Source organism: Mirounga leonina, unplaced genomic scaffold, assembly GCF_011800145.1.
Source record: "Mirounga leonina isolate KUSES-001 unplaced genomic scaffold, KU_Mleo_1.0 Mir_115, whole genome shotgun sequence".
Lineage (NCBI taxonomy): Eukaryota > Metazoa > Chordata > Mammalia > Carnivora > Phocidae > Mirounga > Mirounga leonina.
Genome location: NW_023270268.1, coordinates 67,534,635 through 67,543,991, shown reverse-complemented (window position 1 = coordinate 67,543,991; position 9,357 = coordinate 67,534,635). Strand labels below are relative to the sequence as shown.

At 36.5% G+C, this 9,357-nt stretch overlaps 1 non-coding gene across 1 annotated transcript; it reads right to left on the bottom strand.

Moving 5' to 3' along the window:
* Nucleotides 1–8,787: 8,787 nt before the first annotated feature.
* Nucleotides 8,788–8,926, bottom strand: LOC118007236. Its single transcript, XR_004678346.1, has one exon. It is a non-coding gene; the product is annotated as a U4 spliceosomal RNA (small nuclear RNA).
* Nucleotides 8,927–9,357: the final 431 nt, after the last annotated feature.

The window sequence follows — 9,357 nt, the reverse complement described above, 5'->3', positions numbered from 1 at the left end:
TTTCTTTTCTTTTCTTTTCTTTTCTTTTCTCTCCTTCCTTCCTCCCTCTTTCCCTCCCTCCTTCCCACCCTTCCTTCCTGTTTGTTTGTTTATTTTTGTATAGTGTGATGTGAGTATGAAGACATATTATTTTCTAGGTGGCTATCAAGTGACCCAGTACCTTTTATTGAATATAGAAAAGACCATACATTCTCTCTAGGCACTTTACTTTCCTATTGCATTATTGGTGAGTTTCTCTATTAATACACAAATAGCATAGTCTTAATTACTTCAGCTTTACAACAGATCTTGATACCAGATAGTATAAGACCATTAATTTTCTTCTTTTTTTAAAGATTTTTTGCCTCTTCTTGACCCTTTGCATATTCATGTACGTTTTTAAGTAATCCAGTACATTTCTGCAAAAAACCCAGACGGAATTTTTTTTAATGTGAAGGTATACTGAATTTACAGATTAATTTAAAGAAATTTATATCTTTAAATTATTGAGTTTCACAGATTATGAACTTGGTCTAGTCATTTATTTTGTGTTTCTTTTTAAATATTACCTTTTTTCATTTCCTCATTTTGGTAGCTTTATTTCTGGGTACTTGATTTTTTAAAATTATTGTAGACTATTTTTAAAATTTATAATTTCTCTCTCTCTTGTATATAAAATTGGAATTGATTTTTATGTATTGTCTTCATATCCAACTACCTTACTAAATTCATTTATTTATTTCAATGCTTGTCTACAAATTATTTTGGATTTTTAAATCATATTCTATGTAATAATTCTAGGACATTTGCCCCCTCTTGCCTCACTGAACTGCTTAGTTACTCCTACAGTTTTTTAATAGAAGTCCTGATGCTGAGCAACTTTTTCTTGGTTCTTATCTCTATAGAAAGCAGTCAACATTTTACTGTTGAGTAGGAGACTTGCTGTTGGCTTTTTTTTTTCTTATGGATATTTCTCATCAGATTTAGAAAGTTTTCTTCTTTTATTTTTTTCTATTTTTATTTTATTTTATTTTTTTAATTAAAGAGAGAGGCAAAGGGAGAGAGAGAATCTCAGGTAAGCTCCATGCCCAGCATGGAGCCTTATGCAGGGCTCAATCTCACAACCGCTTCTACTTTTTTTTTTTTTTAAAGATTTTATTTATTTATCTGAGACAGAGAGAATGAGAGAGACAGAGAGCACATGAGAGGGGGGAGGGTCAGAGGGAGAAGCAGGCTCCCTGCAGAGCAGGGAGCCTGATGCGGGACTCGATCCCGGGACTCCAGGATCATGACCTGAGCCGAAGGCAGTCGCTTAACCAACTGAGCCACCCAGGCGCCTGCAACCGCTTCTACTTCTACTTAGAGATTATAATACTACAAGATGAAGGACAGAGTGAAGAGAGGAAAATGCTAAGAAGTTAGTGCTTCTCTTTGAATTCTAAGGCAATTCTTTTGCAGTAGATCATCATAATGATTGATTGCGAAAAATCTTTACGGGGTTCTGTAGGAAGGCTTTGGAACCCATATCTCAATTTCAGGAAAAAATAGCTGACTGCACATTTAGAATTTATATCCACTAGTTGCTATAATTTCCAAAATACTACTAAATATTTGAAATTTTATAGGTTATTTAAGTTCCCTGCCCTTCAGCGTTCTCATCTGAAAAATGTGGATAATAGCAGTAGTTTTCTCATAGTAATGCTGTGAGAGTAAATAAATTAATACATGTAAATATGTATGTGCATGGCATGTAGACAGTGCTCAATAAGTTGTATAAGTCATAGTTTTATTAGCTATTATGAAGTCATGAATTCCTCCATGGCAAAAATGTGTTTTATTTTGATTTCTGTCAGTGTCTATTTAAATATTTTGTACCTAAACTCTAAATAATATTGAAAATGAATAAATGAAAATGTGTGTATGAGGGATTCTGTTTTTAAAAAGTGAGTTTTCATTAGTGTTAATTTCAGAAAACCAGTAAATTCTTTTATGGTATCTGATTCAGGTCATGTAAAAATTTCACCTAACTCTGTAATATGAATCTCTTTTCTGATTCTCGATTTCCCCTTCAGAAGCATGAGAATATGATTGTATTAATCTGAAAGGTTTATTATGAGAGATTAGATGTAGTGAATTTGAAATTAATATTTAAGATAGCAAACACTATGCTATCATGGCTCATTCAATTTGCTTTTATGAACCCCAGTGTGTAAAAGGGAGAAAAAAAATCCTTCTTGTGCCAAAGATAATAATTTGCTATAAATTATTTATTCTATGTCTTCAACTTTCTATGCACTATGTCAAACTATGAGCAAAATAGCTTGGAATAATTGGAAATGCTTGTCCCATGAAGACTTGCCTCTGGCTGGATGGAAGAGATGGCAAAAATGTTAAGATTTAAAAAAAAAAGGAAAACCAGTTTTTTTTCCTCTTTATGATTCAACAATTCTATACATTTCTCAGTGCTCCCTAAGATAAATGCATTCTTTTTTTAAAAGATTTTATTTATTTATTTATTTATTTATTTATTTATTTATTTATTTATTTATTTATTTTTGAGAGAGAGAGAGAGAGAGAGAGAGAGAGAACATGAGTGCGTGAGCAGGGAGAGAGTTAGAGGGGGAGGGAGAGGAAGAGGGAGAGAATCTCAAGCAGATTCCATACTGGGTGATCCACAGGGATCACCAAGGGGTTCGATCTTACGACCCTGAGATCATGACCTGAGCCCAAACCAAGAGTCTGATTGGTAACTAACTGAGCCACCCCCAAGATAAGTGCATTCTTAATTCCCTTTATCTATTTCACCCATTGCCCCCCTACCTCTCTTCTGGCAAACACAAATTTGTTCTCTATATGTGAGTCTGTTTTTTGTGTGTGTGTCTTTTCTTCTTTGTTCATTTGTTTCTTAAATTGGACATATGAGTGAAATCATATGGCATTTGTCTTTCTCTTATTGACTTATTTCACTTAGCATTATACCCTTAAGGTCCATCCATGTTTTTGCAAATGGCAAAATTCTATTCTTTTTTTTAAATTATTATTGTGTTATGTTAATCACCATACATTACATCATTAGTTTTTGATGTAGTGTTCCATGTTTTATTGTTTTCATATAACGCCCAGTGCTCCATTCAGTACATGCCCTCTTTAATACCCATCACCAGGCTAACCCATCCCCCCACCCCCTCCCCTCTAGAACCTTCAGTTTGTTTCTCAGAGTCCATAGTCTCTCATGGTTCGTCTCCCCCCTCCATTTCCTCCCACTTCACTTTTCCCTTCCTACTATCTTCTTCTTCTTTTTTTTTTTTTTAACATATGATGTATTATTTGTTTCAGAGGTACAGGTCTGTGATTCAACAGTCTTGCACAATTCACAGTGCTCACCATAACACATACCCTCCCCAATGTCTATCACCCAGCCACCCCATCCCTCCTACCCCCCACCATTCCAGCAACCCTCAGTTTGTTTCCTGAGACTAAGAATTCCTTGTATCAGTGAGGTCATATGATACATGTCTTTCTCCGATTGACTTATTTCGCTCAGCATAATACCCTCCAGTTCTATCCACGTCATTGCAAATGGCAAGATTTCATTCCTTTTGATGGCTGCATAATATTCCATTGTATATATATATATATACCACATCTCTTCTATCCATTCATCTGTCGATGGACATCTTGGTTCTTTCCATAGTTTAGCTATTTGGACATTGCTGTTATAAACATCAGGGTGCACATGCACCTTCGGATCACTACATTTGTATCTTTGGGGTAAATACCAGTAATGCAATTGCTGGGTCCTATGGTAGCTCTATTTTCAACTTTTTGAGGAACCTCCATACTGTTTTGCAGAGTGGCTGCACCAGCTTGCATTCCCACCAACAGTGTAGGAGGGTTCCCCTTTCTCCGCATCCCCACCAACATCTGTCGTTTCCTGACTTGTTAATCTTAGCCATTCTGACTGGTGTGAGGTGGTATCTCCTTGAGGTTTTGATTTGGATTTCCCTGATGCCAAATGATGTTGAGCACTTTTTCATGTGTCTGTTAGTCATTTGGATGTCTTCTTTGGAAAAATGTCTGCTCATGTCTTCTGCCCATTTCTTGATTGGATCATTTGTTCTTTAGGTGTTGAGTTTGATAAGTTCTTTATAGATTTTGGATACTAGCCCTTTATCTGATATGTCATTTGCAAATATCTTCTCCCATTCTGTCAGTTGTCTTTTGGTTTTGTTGACTGTTTTTTTTGCATGCAAAAGCTTTTTACCTATTCTTCTGAAACTGTTCCGAAAAATAGAAATGGAAGGAAAACTTCCAAACTCATTTTTTGAGGCCACCATTACCTTGATCCCCAAACCAGACAAAGACCCCATCAAAAAGGAGAATTACAGACCAATATTCCTGATGAACATGGATGCAAAAATTCTCACCAAAATACTAACCAATAGGATCCAACAGTACATTAAAAGGATTATTTACCATGACCAAGTGGGATTTATCCCTGGGCTGCAAGGTTGGTTCAACATCCACAAATCAATCAATGTGATACAATACATTAATAAAAGAACAAGAACCATATGATCCTCTCAATAGATGCAGAAAAAGCACAGCATCCTTGACAAAGTACAGCATCCTTTCTTGATCAAAACTCTTCAGAGAATAGGGATAGAGGGTACATACCTCAATATCATAAAAGCCATCTATGAAAAACCCACAGAGAATATCATTCTCAATGGGGAAAAACGGAGAGCTTTTCCCCTAAGGTCAGGAACACAGCAAGGATGTCCACTATCACCACTGCTATTCAACATAGTATTAGAAGTCCTAGCCACAGCAATCAGACAACAAAAAGAAATAAATCTGGATCAGCAAAGAAGAAGTCAAAGTCTCACTCTTTGCAGATGATATGATACTTTATGTGGAAAACCTAAAAGACTCCACTCCAAAACTGCTAGAACTCATACAAGAATTCAGTAAAGTGGCAGGATATAAAATCAATGCACAGAAATCCGTGGCATTGCTATACACCAACAACAAGACAGAAGAAAGAGAAATTAAGGAATTGACCCCATTTACAATTACACCCAAAACCATAAGGTACCTAGGAATAAATCTAACCAAAGAGGCAAAGAATCTGTACTCAGAAAACTATAAAATACTCATGAAAGAAATTGAGGAAGACATAAAGAAATGGAAAAATGTTCCATGGTTATGGATCAGAAGAACAAATATTGTGAAGATGTCAGTGCTCCCTACAGCAATCTACACATTTAATGCAATCCCTATCAACATACCATCCACTTTTTTTTTAAAGAAATGGAATAAATAATCCTAAAATTTGTATAGAACCGGAAAAGGTCCCGAATAGCCAGAGGAATGTTGAAAAAGAAAAGCAAAGCTGGTGGCATCATGATTCCATACTTCAAGCTCTATTACAAAGCTGTCATCATCAAGACAGTATGGTACTGGCACAAAAACAGACACATAGATCAATGGAACAGAATAGAGAGCCCAGAAATGGACCCTCAACTCTACGGTCAACTAATCTTTGACAAAGCAGGAAAGAATGTCCAATGGAAAAAAGACAGTCTCTTCAACAAATGGTGTTGGGAAAATTGGACAGCCACATGCAGAAGAATGAAACTGGACCATTTCCTTACACCACACACAAAAATAGACTCCAAATGGTTGAAAGACCTCAATGTGAGACCGGAGTCCATCAAAGTCCTAAAGGAGAACACAGGCAGCAACCTCTTTGACCTCAGCTACAGCAACTTCTTCCTAGAATCATCACCAAAAGCAAGGGAAGCAAGGGCAAAAATGAACTATTGGGACTTCATCATGATTCCATTCTTTTTTATGGCTGAAAAATATCCCATTGTGTGTATATACAGCATCTTCTTTATCCACTCTTCTATGGATGGACACTGGGCTACTTCTGTATATTGGCTATTGTAAATAATGCTGCAGTAAACACAGAGGTGCATATATCTTTTCAAATAAATGTTTTTGTTTTCTTTGGGTAAACACCGAGTAGTGGAATTACTGGATCATATAGTAATTCTATTTTTAGGTTTTTGAGGAAACTTCTTATTGTATTTCACAATGGCAGCACCAGTTTATATTGCCACCAACAGTGCATGGGGTTTCTTTTTTTCTACATTCTCGCCAAGACTTGTTGTTTCTTGTGTTTTTAATTTTGGCCATTTTGAAAAGTGTAAAGTAATATCTTAGCTAAGTTCATACTCAGTGGTAAAAAACAGAGATTTTTCTCTAAGATCTGGAATAAGACAAAATGTCTACACTCACCACTTTTATTCAACATAGTACTAGAAGTCCTAGCCATAGCAATCAGAGAAGAAAAAGAAATAAAAAGCATGTAAATTGGTAAGGAAGAAGTAAAACTTCCACTATTTGCAGATGACATGATATTCTATATAAAAAACCATAAAGATTCCACCAAAAAATTACTAGAACTGATAAATGAATTTAATAAAGTCACAGGACACAAAATTAATATGTAGAAATCTGTTGCATTTCTATAGAATAATAATGAAGTAGCAGAAAAAGAAATTAAGAATGTAATTCCATTTACAATTGTACCAAAAAGAATAAAATATCTAGGCATAAACTTAACAAAGGAGGTAAAAGACCTATACTCCAAGAAGTGTAAAACGCCTGTGAAAGAAACTGAAGATAACACAAACAAATGTAAAGATATTCCATGCTCATGAAACCAACATTGTTAAAATGTCCATACTACCTGAGCCAATCTACAGATTTAATGCAATCCTGATAAAAATATCAATAACATTTTTCACAGAGCTAGAACAAAAAATCCTAAAATTTTCATGGAACCACAGGCTTGAAAAGGCAAAGCAATCTTGGAAAAGAAGAACAAAACTAGAAGTATCACAATCCCAGATTTCAAGATATATTGCAAAGCTGCAAAATGGTGTTGGCATAAAAATAGACACACAAATCAATGGAACAGAAAAGTGAGTCCAGAAATAAACCCATACTTACATGGTCAATTAATCTACAACAAAGGAGGCAAGAATGTATGATGGGGAAAAGACAGTCTCTTCAACAAATGGTGTTAGGAAAACTGGACAAAATGCAAAACTCATTCATGCAACAGAATGAAACTGGACCACTTTCTTATACTCTACACAAAAATAAACTGAAAATGGATTAAATTTCTAAATGTGAGCCCTAAAACCATAAAATTCCTAGAAGAAAACAAAGCCACTAATTTCTTTGACATTGGCCATAGAAATATTTTTCTACCTGTGTCTCCTCTGGCAAGAGAAACAAAAGTAAAATTAAACTATTAGGACTATATCAAAAGAAAAATTTTTTCACAGCAAAGGAAACCATCAATAAAACTTTATAAGGCAACCAATTGAGTGGGAGAAGAAATTTGCAAATGATATATCCAATAAAGGGTTAATATCCAAAATGTATAAAGAACTTATATGACAGCACCAAAAAAAAAAAAAAAAGAAAAGAAAAGAAAAAAGAAAAAAGAAAAAAAAAACCCCACAAATAATCCACAGAGAGGAGAGGAAGATGGCCATGGAATAGGAGAACCTTAGGCTTATCTCGTCCCATGAACACAACTAGGTAACTATCAAATCATCCTAAATAACCCCAGAAGATGACCTGAAGATGAACAGAAGAAATTCTACAAAGAAAGGGAGACAAGAGGCCACTGAGGAAGAAAGGAAGTGCACAGATGTGGTTTAGGGGAGAAACTGAAGTGTTGCGAGAGGAGAGGGAGCTGTGGTCATGGAGAAGGGTGAGAGAAAGAGAGGGGTACACAGGGGAATGCACAAGGAGAACATTTTCCCAAAGCCATTGACCTGAAAATTGAGAGGGGCTGAATTTCATGAGTTCTTGCAACCAGCGGGGCTTAAAGCCTGGAGTTTTAAAAGTCAGTGAGCTTGGCTGGGATAAAGCCTTGAGAGCACTGCCCTGCTCCTAGAGAGAAGTCAGGCAAACAACCTGGAGACAGATAGTGTGAAAACAGTGATCTGAAAAATGCCTGGGGCACATAGTGGGGAGATTGTTCGCTCCTCTTAGAGTGTGTCCCTGAGAAGCAGCATTCATGGAGATACTTCTCCAGGAACTAAGGAGCTGTCTGGAAACTTTTCCTTCCCTGCCCCTCAGCTTAAACACAGAGCTACCTGAGGGAAATCAGTTCAGCACCAACACTGGTTGCCTAACTTGCTTACACCAAGCCCCACCACTTGTGCTCTGGTCGGGCTGTCCTGCTCAGTCAAGTTTGCCTCAGTCCCATTGTGGTGAGGCCCTCCCCAAGAAGACCAGCACAAACCCCTCCCCACACTGCTTCTCCAGACCAGAGAGCTCTGCAGGATCTCAGTTCTTGGATTTGGTGTCAGATCTCATTTCACAAGCAGACCAGAGCACACCTAGTTAAAACACACCACGTTCAGGCCAGGAACCAAACAGTGCCCAACAGCAGATGAGCGGAGTCTCTGCAGATGCCTGACCTGAAGGATACAAAATACGATAGCAGAGCATATGTGGTACACAACAGAGACACTCCCTGAAACACCAGGCCCTGGGCACTACTTGACGTCTCCTACGTTAGGCTATTACTTTCAGGAGCAGGAGACATAACGGTCTTTTCTAACACAGAGAAGAAGGCAGAGACTTAGACAAAATGCCAAGATGGAGGAATTAATCCCAAATGAAAAAAACAAGATAAGACCATGGCTAGAGATCTAAGTGAAATATATATGTATATATATATTTATATGTATATATATGAAATATATATCTGTGTATATATATATATATATATATATATATATATATATATATATAAACATGCCTGATGGAGAATTTGGGAAAAGTTTTCAATTAGCAATAATCATGCCTCGGATAAACCTCATTGGCTACGATACTGCCACTGTGCAAAGCTCCTGATGGAGAATTTAAAGCAACAATCATAAATATATGCACTGGGCTTGAGAAAACAATAAAAGACATCAGTGAGACCCTTACCACAGAGATAAAAGAGTTAAAAAATAATCAATCATAGATGAAGAATGCAACAAATGAATTTGGAAACAGGTTTGATGTAATGCATAGCATGCTGGAAGAAGCAGAGGAATGAATTAGTGACCTAGAAAACAAAATAATGGAAAATAATGAAGCTGAACAAAGGAAAGAAAGAAGAATTACGCAACATATGACTAGACTTAGGGAACTCAGTGACCCCATCAAACATAATAATATTCATGTTATAGAAGTCCCAGAGGAGGAAGAGAGAGAAAAGGGGGCAGAAAATTTATTTGAGGAAATAATAGCTGAAAACTTCCCTAATCTGGGGAAGGAAACAGACATCCAGAT